General features: G+C 35.3%; 1 pseudogene; it reads right to left on the reverse strand.

The window, feature by feature from the left end:
* LOC149211244 (E3 ubiquitin-protein ligase RGLG1 pseudogene) overlaps nucleotides 1-11,651 on the reverse strand; it is a 33,173-nt pseudogene extending 21,522 nt beyond the window's left edge.
* Nucleotides 11,652-12,935: the final 1,284 nt, after the last annotated feature.

Below are 12,935 nucleotides of genomic sequence, written 5' to 3' on the forward strand. Positions count from 1 at the left end.
AGAATAAAAAGATTAATGGTAATTCAAGCGTGATAAGAAATACAAACTCAAATATTACCACAGACGAAATCCTCGAAGGATTCACCCTTAACTGCTCTATTAATGAGTTCCGTAATAGCTAATCGTGATACTTAAATTTCATAATGATATGTCACATCGCATATATTAGTAACAATCCTTTAAAATGGATCTCTTGGTTTTCCCAATCAGTGATTAGCGAAAATCACATATTGCAGATCGGGAGGTTCAAAGGTAAAGCCTCACAAATCTATTTTTTCATGCTTTTAATCATTTACAGAATAGATGTTACCCTACCTTTTGACAATTGTGCATTTCAGAACTCATTCTTATTGATTTTTCGAAGGATGGGTTGATGCTCCTACATCAGACTCCCAAGGTACAAAAATTTATGACCTCCTGGTCATATGCTTTATAGTCTTCTCATAATAGCTTCAACTTGTGAGCTGCAACACACCTCTACAGTAACAAGTCTCCACCATGCTGCACAATACATAAGCAAACTTCCTCCTGAGTTTGATATTTTGGCATCTTCCTAGTTATCTTCTCTAGAACCTTACAAGCACTCCTTGCTCTAGTTTTTTGCAAATCTTCTCACCTTCCTTTGTTATCACCTACACAGAGAAAACAAATCTCTTACCAAATATTCAATAAACATGTTCGTTCTTCTATTGTTTCTCCTCCAGACTATATATAGGAATCTTCTGCACTCTGATACAACTTAATGAAAACGAATTCTCAAGGTCTATCTTTTTCAATATTTTTACAAGCTCACTCTTAGACCTATGGGTTCTCTAGCTGCACTTCTTATCCATGCATGCATGCAACTTCAATCCATCAAGCCATCAAAACATGAACGGATGATTCACACACATAGAATTACATAAAGCAGAAATCAAATTTCATTAATTAAACCCGTTATACTATTACATAGCATCTTTGGGTGCCTTTACTCGCTAGAAAATCGTTGTAAAGGCCGCCTATTCATAAACACATGAGTTCACAATTTATATTAGAAAATAGCAATATCATGGATTATCTCAAGATCCATGATATTCTCCATAAATCTCTCCACATGGTCCTCTCCACAAAGCGCTTAAGATGGTATTCTCCAAAGATCCCTCAACAAATTCCTAAGATCCCTCACAAATATGATTTTTCATGCTTTTAATCCTTTACAAAATAGATATTACCCTGCATTTTGAAAATTGTGCCCTTCATAACTCATTCTTGCTAATTTTTCAGAGGATGGGTTGATGCTCCTGCATCAAACTCCCAAGGTACAAAAATTTATGATCTCCTGGTCATATGCTTTTCGGTTTTCGTGTAATAGCTTCAGCTCATGAGCTGCATCATGCCTCTGCAGTAACAAGTCTACACCTTGCTACACGATACCTCACCAAACTTCCTCCTAAATTTTGGCTTTTGGCATCTTCCTGGTTCTCTTCTCTGGAACCCTACGAGCACTCCTTACTCTAGGCTATCGCAAATCGTCTCACCTTTCTTGGTTGTCACCTACAAAAAGAAAACGAATCACTTACCAGATCTTCAATAAACGTATACCTTCTTCTACTACTTCTCCTCTAGAGTATATGCAGGAATCTTTTTCATTCTGATACCACTGAATGAAAACGAATTATGGGGGTCTATCGTTTTCAATATTTTTATAGGCTTGATCTTGGACCTATGGGTTCTCTAGTTGCAACTCTAATTTATGCATGCATGCAACTTCAATCCATCAATCCATCAAAACATCAACCCATGATTCACACACATAGAATTACATAAAGCAGAAATCATTTTTTATTAATTAAACCCATTATATTATTACATAATATATTTGGGCACCTTGGCTGGCTTGATATTCGTTCTAATGGCTGCCTATTCATACACACACAAGTTCACAATTTCTATTAGAAAATAATAATATTATGGATTATCTCAAGATCCATGATCTTCTCCATAAAGCTCTCAACATGATCCTCTCCACGAATTTCTCAACATGATCCTCTCCACAAATCCCTCAACAAATTCCTAAGGTCCCTCACAAATATGATTTTTCATGGTTTTGATTCTTTACACAATAGATATTACCATGCCTTTTGACAATTGTGCCTTTCAGAACTCATTCTTGTTGACTTTTAGGAGTATGGGTTGATGCTCATGCATCATAAGTGATATCTAAAGACTCTACCAAACATTGCCTAGCTAGGGTTTCCTTTTTAGGCCTCATCAAAACTTAACTTGAGGAAATTTGGTGGTGGAGAGGTCCATGAACATGAGTCAAAATGGGAGGTATGGGAACTAACTAAAGGCGAGGGTTCCCTAGGGTTTAAGTGGAAGTCACAAAGAATGGAAGAATCTTATCTTGTGGCTTGCCAACCCTGTTTTGACAAAGTATGTGAAGTTATAGATTCTTGCATAATATTTTGGATGAAGAGCCAAATATTGTCTTGAGAAAATGAGCTATTATAGAAAATGTCTCAATTTCTTTCTTTCCATATGGCCCAAAGAAAGAGGCCTAGTAGGAGATCCAAATATTATTTATGATGGGGTTGTGGAAGACCTGTGATTTCTATTTTTTATAGCTTCATGGATGGTGTAAGGATCATGGCCTAGATGTCACATAATTCTTTCTATTTTTTTCCAAAGGTGATTGGCATATGAGTAATAATTGAACAATTGTTCCAATTTTTCAGATTCATGATGGCATAGGTAGCACGAAGATTGTCTAAAATAATTATACTTCTAAATATTGTTCCAGGTCAATGTTTCCCCTAAGCAAGGAGCCATAGAGATATGGATATCTTTGGCCATAATTTCCTTTTTCAAATGTTGCTCCAAATAGATGCTTTGGGGATCTCTCTGAAGCTTTCTTCCAAACTGTAAAATTCTCTAATGGAGAAGTTTCCAATTGAATCATAGCCCCATTCAAATTTATTTGGCTAGCATGAGATTAATATGTGTATTTCTTAAAGGTATTGCCAAGAAGGGGTCAATATTTCCTCACTCAATTTGGGATGCCAGCCCTTCAGCTTCAACCATTGTCTCCATATAGGGGGTATTGGGGTCAACCTCGTAATATCAAACTTTCATAAGACAATGAGTAATCATATTGAGTTTAAGGCTATTTAGGTGGTCCCAATCCTAAATCTTGGGTGGTTGTTTCCAACGAGTCTTCCCAGAAAAAGGCTACTTGACCATCTCAAGTCCATAAAAAGTACTACATTTGGATTATGTGCATGGCTCTCTTGGATAACTTTCATATGGAGGATATCGCTTGTCTAAAACGAACTATGGTGGGTTGTTGAAGTAAGAGGAGTCTAGAATATTTTTAGACCTAGATATGCTTCCATAATATTTTCCCTCCTTTCATATAGCACCACCAATTTTTGGCTCCTAAAATCATAGACAAACTTGTTGGATCCATCATGTCAAGCCATCCCTTTAAGTTAGGTTTGAAAGTTTCTCACATGCTACCAAGGTCCATTATTTCCCCATTTTCGCTCCTCCCCACAAGAAGGGATGTTGAAGACTTAGTATAGAGCTAAGGATGGAGGAGGGTGCCATTAAAATTAAGAAGAGATAGATAGCAAGCAATGGAAGGGTTGTTTTGAGAAGAAATAAACTTCCTTCTATGTTGAGGGAGTGAAAATTCCATCAAGCATGTTGTTGTTAATTTTACTGATTATATTTTCCCATAGTTTATGCTTGTGAGAAACATTGACAAGTGTAGCTTCCAGATAATTAAAGGTTTCTTTTAGATCTAAAAGATGAACATCCTAGCAATATTTTCTACACAACAAATGGGATTTCAAAAAAAATGAGATTTATCCTTTTGATTTCCATACTTGAGGTGAGGGATAAGTCCTCTGAAACTTGTGATAGTCCATTATCTTCTTGGGTGATTTGGACTCCCATGCACATGGTTTTATCTATGAATTGATCATGTTATAATAGGAGTTCCTCCACAAAAACATGAATGGATTTCCCTTTTACTTAATACCATGAATTTGAGTGCTCTTCCCAATCCTTCTGCTACTAGGATGAAGAGAAAATGGGATGGAGGGTCACCTTGGTGAATTCCATGAGATGCAAAGAAGGGTTTACTGGGAAAGTCATTTAGTAGAATAAAGAAGAAGGATAATAAATTGAGATCTTTGGTCTAAAAAATCCAATCATTGGCAAAGCAAAGGCTTGAAGGATCCATAAAAGAGAGGCCCAATTGAGCTTGTCAAAGGCTTTGGAGAGATCTAGCTAAAGTAGAATGCCCAAATTTTTATATAGTTTTAAAAATGAATGGTTTCATGGGAAACCATGATACCATCTACAATTTTATGCCCTTCAACGTAATCTAATTTACCAATAGAGATGAGTTAAGGTAGAATTGGTTTGAGGCAGTTGGTAGTGATTTAAGTGATGATTTTGTAGATGACATTATAGAGGGTAATACGCTTGAAGCCACTAAGGTATTCCACATTGTCTTTTTTTTGGACAATAGTGAAGAAGGTGGCATCAAGCACCCAGAGTATGGTCCAAAGTTGGTGTGATTCTTCCACTGCTTCCCATAGATCATTGATGGGAACCTAACTAAACTAAAGGGGAGGGGGTGTGAATCACTTTAGTACATTCAAGGACAACTTCTCTTTTCTATTTAATGCTTATATGAACTATTTAATGAGCATTTTAACACCATATAAAATGGAGATTTAATATATGAATTGCATGTAATTTATTAAACACAACATAGTAGCTTTCATGATAGCATAAAAGCAACACACAAAATCATTACATGGACACCAGATATAAGTGGAAACCCATAATGGGAGAAAACCATGACTTTGTTATTGTTGTGATGTAAAGGCAAGCTCCTATTCCCTTACTACATCTAATTTTTTGTAGGCTCTAACCTATAGGAGGCTACTACCTCATTCTTCAGCAAGCTACAACTTTCAAGGAATCTCTAACTCCCATCAATTTTCTACACGTTACAACCCGCAAGAGGCTCCTAACTCAATAGGCTCCAACATATTCTTTATCAAGCTAGAACTTGAAAGGAGACTACAATCTCCTTATATATACAAGAAACAACATATTGGTGTACCTGCTCTATAAATTTGCATACCTCCATCTCTATATATGCCTCTTCTCCACTTCAAATATTCCTCACATATGCTTCATATGTACCAAGTAATTCATGAAAAAAATATGAATTAGCTCACAAAATCTCTAACTATCTAAGCATACATCCTTGTAACCTCGTACATTTTTATAAAGAAGCTTTCATGGATGTTAGTATTCCAAACGTGAATATGAAGTGAAAATAATTGTCTCTTTTCATTCCACTCATTCGTTTCAAACCTTTTGAGATTTTTGAATATTGAAATAAAATAAATGCATCAAGAAATATTATTTTCAACCACCTGTAATGATTAAATCAACAAGCATAGCAACCATAGCCTTTACAACTTACATTAGCAATACATCATCAACTATAACATAACAACATCAAAACCATAAAAAAATTATCCATGCCTTTACCTTTGCCTTTGCCTTGCATCATGTCTTGCCTTGCATCACAACAATCCCTGATAACAAACCAACTCATTATATGGAACTACATTTATATAAAAATTGCATGAACACAAGAATATGTGCCATGAAACTTTTTTGCTCCTTTGTTTAATTGTAAATAGTTCTAGCATATCTAGCATACCTTGCACCTAAACACAAGAAGCATACCAAGCATACCAAGATGCTTTGCAACCATAACAACCAAGCCATTAACTCAACCATATCTAGCATACCTTGCTGCACCTTTTCCATAACAATATATGCAACATCATCAACATGTAATCAACTCAACATGCAATAACAACATATGAAAGGAATATGTTCACATCCAAGGCATAATAATACATGTTCATTTGTGCATACGTTAATTGTGCAATCAACGCATCATGCCTTTCCATCAAGAATAACAATGATTAACAATATAGTAATGAATAGTTCAATAAAAAAATAATCATATGCATGTAATTCAATAACAATCATCACAACTCCTTCACAATATAACATCAATGCATCACATTGCCTTGCCTTGCACCTCTTCAACCGATCTTTTTGACACAATAATCTTTGCAACAACACCTCATCAACTAAGCATACATCGACAAACCTACCCAAGCCATCAAACATATTAGACATGACTTTGTTTCTCTTATTGTTCCTTGTAACACTTCAATGTTGATCTTTGCTACACAATGCATCTCACAGAACCATAATACATCAAACTATAACAAGCATCAACATCATCAAGAATCAACAAGTTACAACATAACAAGCGTATACCTAGTTGTTAAACATCACTGCAACATACCTTATTGATCATATTGTTCATTTTTCATCAATTACAACAATGCCAGCAATCTCACCCTTTGGCATTGATGGAAACACAATGACACTCCCCCTTTTGTCTTGAGAATCATCCTCCTTACCTCCCCCTTTGACATCAAGGGAAAGGGGGGGCCTGGTTTATAGTGGAAGTCAAGCTAAAAAAACACCGCATTTAGTTCCTTAGCCAAACATATTAGACTTGATTTCTTTAGTGCTTGAATATAAGGAAAGTATTCTACTATAAAGATATTTGTAAATGTGTTATCCCATAGAGAAATTATGCATTCACATTTCCATTCTTCCCTTATTGCATGGTGTCTATCAATGTAAATGCTTTGTTGTTTAGGAACAATATGCTAAGGCTTGGAATAATTTGTACCTTCATAAGTACCATTCTTTAATAAACTAAGGCCTTATCTCATCAAAGTACAATACATTGTCCTTAGTGATACAAACTAATAAGATTGTTGCATTTTGGAATATGTATTTTCTTTTATTCGTTTGGAATATGTAAAAGTAGATGTCAAGCGGCCTTACCCACCAAATTGTTTGGATTGCTCACTCATTTCATCATATAACATAGTTTTTTTCATTTTTCCTTTTTGATACCATTGAAGAGTTGGTTTTTGTTGTGAAATTATATGATCTGGATTGATAGCACTTTCAAGCATTCTCTGAAAAAAAGTATTTTTTTTACTAAGATCTCCATGCTTGCAATGACCTCTAATAATTATTTTATATAAGAAACAAGATCACTCCTCTGATTGAAGCACTACAGTCCCATTCACATCTTGGAAATACTTATAATAGAATCATAAGAACCATATAAACTAAACCTACCACTAAAATAAAAAAAGAGAGCTCACACATTATCAGTATGCCCCTGCAACTTCATTTTGTTTGCCCCACTTTTTAGATCCCACACCATCACTACCTTCTCAATTCCTCCAGATACAAGTAAGGTACCAACATTGTTCATATCCAATGCATAAGATGATTCTTTGTGGCCTTTGGTCACAATTAGAGTGTATCCTTGTAGTTGTGATGTATGTAAAGAAGCATTGTTGGTGAAGTATCAACATCTATTGCTTCACTAGTCCGTGAGACTAGAACCATTGTTGCTTCAATATCTCATATGATTACTTTAGGACCATGAAGCAACAATATTGCTCCCTTTTATTTTATGTTGCTGGAAGGCATGTAACATAATTAGAATGTTGGAAATATTTAGAGAAAATTTTGTAATACTCCTCTAACTTGTAGTCATGGCCTCGTAAGGAATACTTGTAGTCAAGGTTGTTTACAGAGAATATGCATATAACAAGATATGACCCAACAATTCCTTTGAACATGATTATTAAACATTAAAGTGAGCCATACATAAATGAACTCACATTGGACTCACCCCATAATTCCTATCCATTTGATGTCTTTGAGAGGCCCAATGTAATGGCCACTACACCTAATGTATAATGTTGACAAAGAGTTCTGGTTCAAACACCATAAGAGAGAGGATACCAAGTCTTGTGTTTGAAATTATGTATGGACCTAAGAAGTTTGTATCTGCTAGAGGAGGATGGACTAGATGGAATTAGATTTGGATCAACATTTGGATTAATCTATTTGGAAACGAATGGAGACAACAAAAATATTCAACATGGAGAACAATGTTCTCCCTCAATAGATGAGGGGCTTCAATTCTTGTTATGAATGATAAAGTGATCATGAAGAGAGTTTGTATCATCCATACTACTCATATATTTGATCCATCCAAGACATGTTAAAGGAGGTTAATACTAGAATGCAAAGGTTGTTTGTATGGTTTACCATTTTACTAAAATCCATCATATATTAACACCAAATATACATAGCATATCACAATAAATACATCTAGAATACAATTATAATATATAATGTTAGTGAATAATTCATATATATTATGGTGATAACTATTACCAATCATATAGAATACGAAAGTAGCACACAACATACCCTTTACCCTCCTACCTCTCCCTATGCTGAACACTACTTCCTTATCTCTATCTATCAATGTAGGCAACATAGTTCTTAAAAGAATATTTTCGAATATGGTTTTTGGATTTCGCCAACCGAAAATACATAGATAATAAGGTTGTTTTAGATTGAAGTAAATAATAAAAGTTATAGATCCTTTGAGCAAGCCAATTATTATAATAAAATCACGTTATTGAATCAACAAACATCTCAATATAATGCATTTTGATTTAAGAAATTGGGCTTTTCAGAAAGAAAACCCAAGCGACCTCGATGAAATATTTGTTTTCTCCATTTAGTATAAATGAGCACTGACTTTAAGTAGAGGACGAATTATTTCTGGTTTACGGCAAGCCTCTTTACTAGTGTGCATGCACTAGCTAGCGGTTTATATATTTCCACGAGTATGGTCATTTATAAGTTCAGGTAAAATGCTCTTTCTCAAAATTGGATGGCTGGACTCGATGGTTGACTCATTTCGCGGGTTAATTAAAAGAAAGTTTGAAACAAACTAAAAATACGAGATGGAAAATGAATGGCGTTAGAGTACTATATATTCCCTAGGCCTTGGTTATGAAAGGCTATCTTTTTGTCATATACGCCAATAATATGCCCATGCCCATGAGTAACATTAACGTTAATGCTTTCCATTGCCATTACCAACGCCAAAAAATGCCATATCAACGTACTCCAATGCAATCAATAATCCGTTCATTGAGATTCTAGATCGACTTGCTTGCATACCCTTTTTTTATTAACATTAACACTGCCATTATATATAACCCATCTAGCAATATATAACGATGTATAATATATACCATCTGATAACCTTCTCGGTCTTCAATAACGCACCATTAACTATTGTAATAACGCACTATCAATATAATATATTTCAAAGCCATTATGTAATTTACCATATAACTCGTAAATTCATATGTGCATGCCATATAACTAGTAAATTCATATTCTAGTAACTTTTGACCGTAATTTAATACACTAGCAAGACATCTAACACACTGTCTGATATAATGCACTATCATAATATGATACAAATATAATGCACTATCATAATATTTACTGCAATTCATTATGAATTGCAGGTCTTGGAAAGAATATCGAGTGGATGCTCTCTATCTGATACGAACTTCTCATCTCTTCAATGATGTGAAGATAACGAAGAAATCCATACTCCCTCTATTCATTCGATGTCAGAGCAATAATGATCGGTCTTGTTCTATCACTACGCCCCTGTCGTATACCAGTTTTTTCCAGTGTACCTGTCTACAAGTCTCTGGTCTGACGATATGTTATGTAATGGTAAAGACAAATACTATGACACCAATCTAATGCACATCTGGCATATGAATTTTGACATGTAAAACACTCGTCATTCCATTAGGCATCTAGATACCCTTTCATCTGACATTCTTTTTTCGACTTTGTTATGTCATCATTATTAATGCATACCATGTAACGTTCCATTATGTTAAGTTATAGGTGTAACGCATCACTGGAATCTCTACCTGTTTGGTCTTGAATGTAGTGGAAGTCTATTATGAAATGTTTTTTTTTTTTAATCTCATCTTTGAGCACGTTCAATTGATCCTCCATCCTTTATTGTTTTTGCATGCCCTTGTCGAGATTACTCTTTACTTTTTCAAAAGAAACATCCATGTGAAAGCTGAAATGATTAATATGATCTTTCAGATAATGAAATTCAGCCATAGAATCTCGGTTTTACTGCTACAAAGATATTATTACATTCATTTAATTCAGATTGGTGCCCCTCAATTCCTCAGTTTTACTGCTACAAAGATATTATTACATTCATTTAATTCAGATTGGTGCCCCTCAATTCCTCAATTGTCTGTTGAGTTTCTTCTAATAGCTTTCATGTAACCAAAAAGTATTTTATCTTTAAGATAACATTGAGTCTTTAATTTATTTTATTCCATTTCCCTCTGTCGCTCATCTTGTTTTCCCATCTACAAAGTTAAACTCAAGTTATGGCTTTTCTGTAATTGTTGTGATAAATTTTTTGTTGGAAACACTAAGAGGGGGTGTGAATTAGTATTCATTTTCAATTGTTATTTTACCAGTTAAAACATTTATATTCAAAACACAAGATAAACAACAAGAATAAATGCTTTTATTAATATAATCTTTGTAATAAAATAGATACAATATATATATGGTTCCAATCTATTGCCAAGCACCAACTTGGACTTTTGTGAGGCTCCAACTTCCAGAGCACTAACTCTGTTTTGTCAAGGCACCAACCTTGGACTTAGGAGCATCAACTCCGAGGACACCAATCTTTCCAGTTTTGAGGCACCAACCTCAAGGGTTCCAACCCTCTACTATCAAAGCACCAACCTTGGATATGGGAGCACCAACTCCAAGGACACCCATCCTTCCAACTTCTCAGGCACCAACCCCAAGGACTCTGACCCAATCTTGTCAAGGCATGTTTGATAGTATTGTTCTGCTCCCAAAACTCTTCTTTACTGAATTCTGTTTGTTTACAGCTTCACTGTAGTCTCCATGCTACAACATCAATGGCAACTAGTCTTCATATGAAGAAGTCGTTACAACTCTTCATACTGTCCACAGAGCTTAGTGCAAAAGTTTTCTCATGATGATATCAAATAGCCATCATGATCTCTGATAATGTCTCCACACAACTTTAGTGAGTCTACTATTAGCTGCACTAAGCTCTGCACAAAAACCAACTCTTTGTTTCAAGTCTCTATTCTACCAGTCACAGTAAATGCTTCAGGTGTGACTACTTCTCACTATTCTGCTTCAATGTTGGTGATGGCTTCAAGCGATATCAAATGAAACTTTATTTATCTTTTCACAAAATTGTTGTTCAGAATGCATTATGTACCTGATTAATTATTCAAAGGTCTCATTCTTTCACAGGGTAACAAGATCAACAGAGTTTCTCGTCTATCGGCTTCCTCCTGTGCTACTAGACCTTTGGCTTCCTCCTTTCATGTTGGACCTTCGACCCTTTTTTGTCCTGCTGGATCTACGACTTGCTCCTTCTTCCAGTTCACCAACAACAACTGCATAAAGACAATTCTCTATTTTCTTATCTTGATACGCCTGACCTTTGGCTTCCCTTTTTCTCGCTTGAGCTTTGGTTTCCTCAATTCTCGCTCGACCTTCAAGCTTCCCTCCTCTGGTTGCTTTAGCTTCCTCTGCACTCGCTCGTCCATCTATGCTTGCTTGACACTTCGGCTTCCCGATCCATGGGTTTCTCTATCTATTCGAGTGTTCCAATACTCACAGGACATGTTCAGGAGGAAGAGAGGCTGAAATACAAAGAATTGTTGCTTATTAAAAAATATCATAGAGGTCTTTCTTCCTTTAATAATATTCATGCATTAGACTTCATTATTTACGGAGGATTTCATTGGAGAGACTGTACCAACAGGGAGGTCCCACATGCCACGTGACAATTGCAATCACAATCGCAACTTTCAATTGTTGTTCAGTTGTTGTTCAATTGCGATTGTTGTTCAATTCCCAATTGTTGTTCAATTGAGATTGTTGTTCAATTGCGATTTGAGGTCTGGTCTTGTGTGCATTCAGGTGGGACTGACATTCGTTGGTGGATTATATGTAGAAATGTTTTTTGGTGATAGGTCAGGTTTTGGATAAAATAAACTGATAGAAATGCTTCTGATTTGTATAGGTGTGCCATAACCCACATGTTCATGAAAGGTTGTTGTGAAAAGTAGGGAAATTGCCTTTAGGCAGTTTTTCCTGCATCAGTAGTCTTTTTAAAAATTTTCATTAGTTTGGATTGAAAAATTAGTTTGAAGTTCAAAGGGCATAGTGAAGCATAATTATCATTAATTAATGCCCCGAAGAAAGAAAATGGAAACACCTAGTAAGAAACCTGAAAGATCTAGCATGACTCATGAAGAAAAGGAAGAAATGCAACATGGTATATCAAAATTACGAGACCAAGTGCAACAAATTTCACTTTCACAAAAGGTAACAGAAGCTAAGATGGATGGTTTAAAGAATGTTGTGGAAGCTAAGATGAATTGTGTGGAAACTAAGATGGATGGTTTAGAAGTAAACATTGAATATTTGAAGAAAGACATGGAAGGTTTGAAAGTAGGTGTGGCAAAGTTGATACAAGAAATGCTTCTTAATGGCGAAAAGGTAGTAAAGGAAACTCATGATGAGAACAAAAGAAATGTTTGTCATGATTTCATAGACTCTAACATTGGATTGAATACCCACCGTGTTCCAAAGATCGATATGAGTAAGTTTGATGGCAAGGATCCCATAACATGGATACTACAGATGGAGCAATATTTCGATCTCCATAATGTTTAAAACACACAAAAGCTACACATTGCAACTTTATATTTGGAACCAAATCAATTTGTATAGTATTGATGGCTTTGCTCTCATAAACAAATTGTCACTTGGGCAAATTTTATGGAAGAAATGATAGCACATTATGAGGATACCAAAAGAAACAC

Source organism: Pinus tabuliformis, chromosome 1_2, assembly GCF_031772625.1.
Source record: "Pinus tabuliformis cultivar Carrire ecotype Pingquan chromosome 1_2, CPIR1, whole genome shotgun sequence".
NCBI lineage: Eukaryota > Viridiplantae > Streptophyta > Pinopsida > Pinales > Pinaceae > Pinus > Pinus tabuliformis.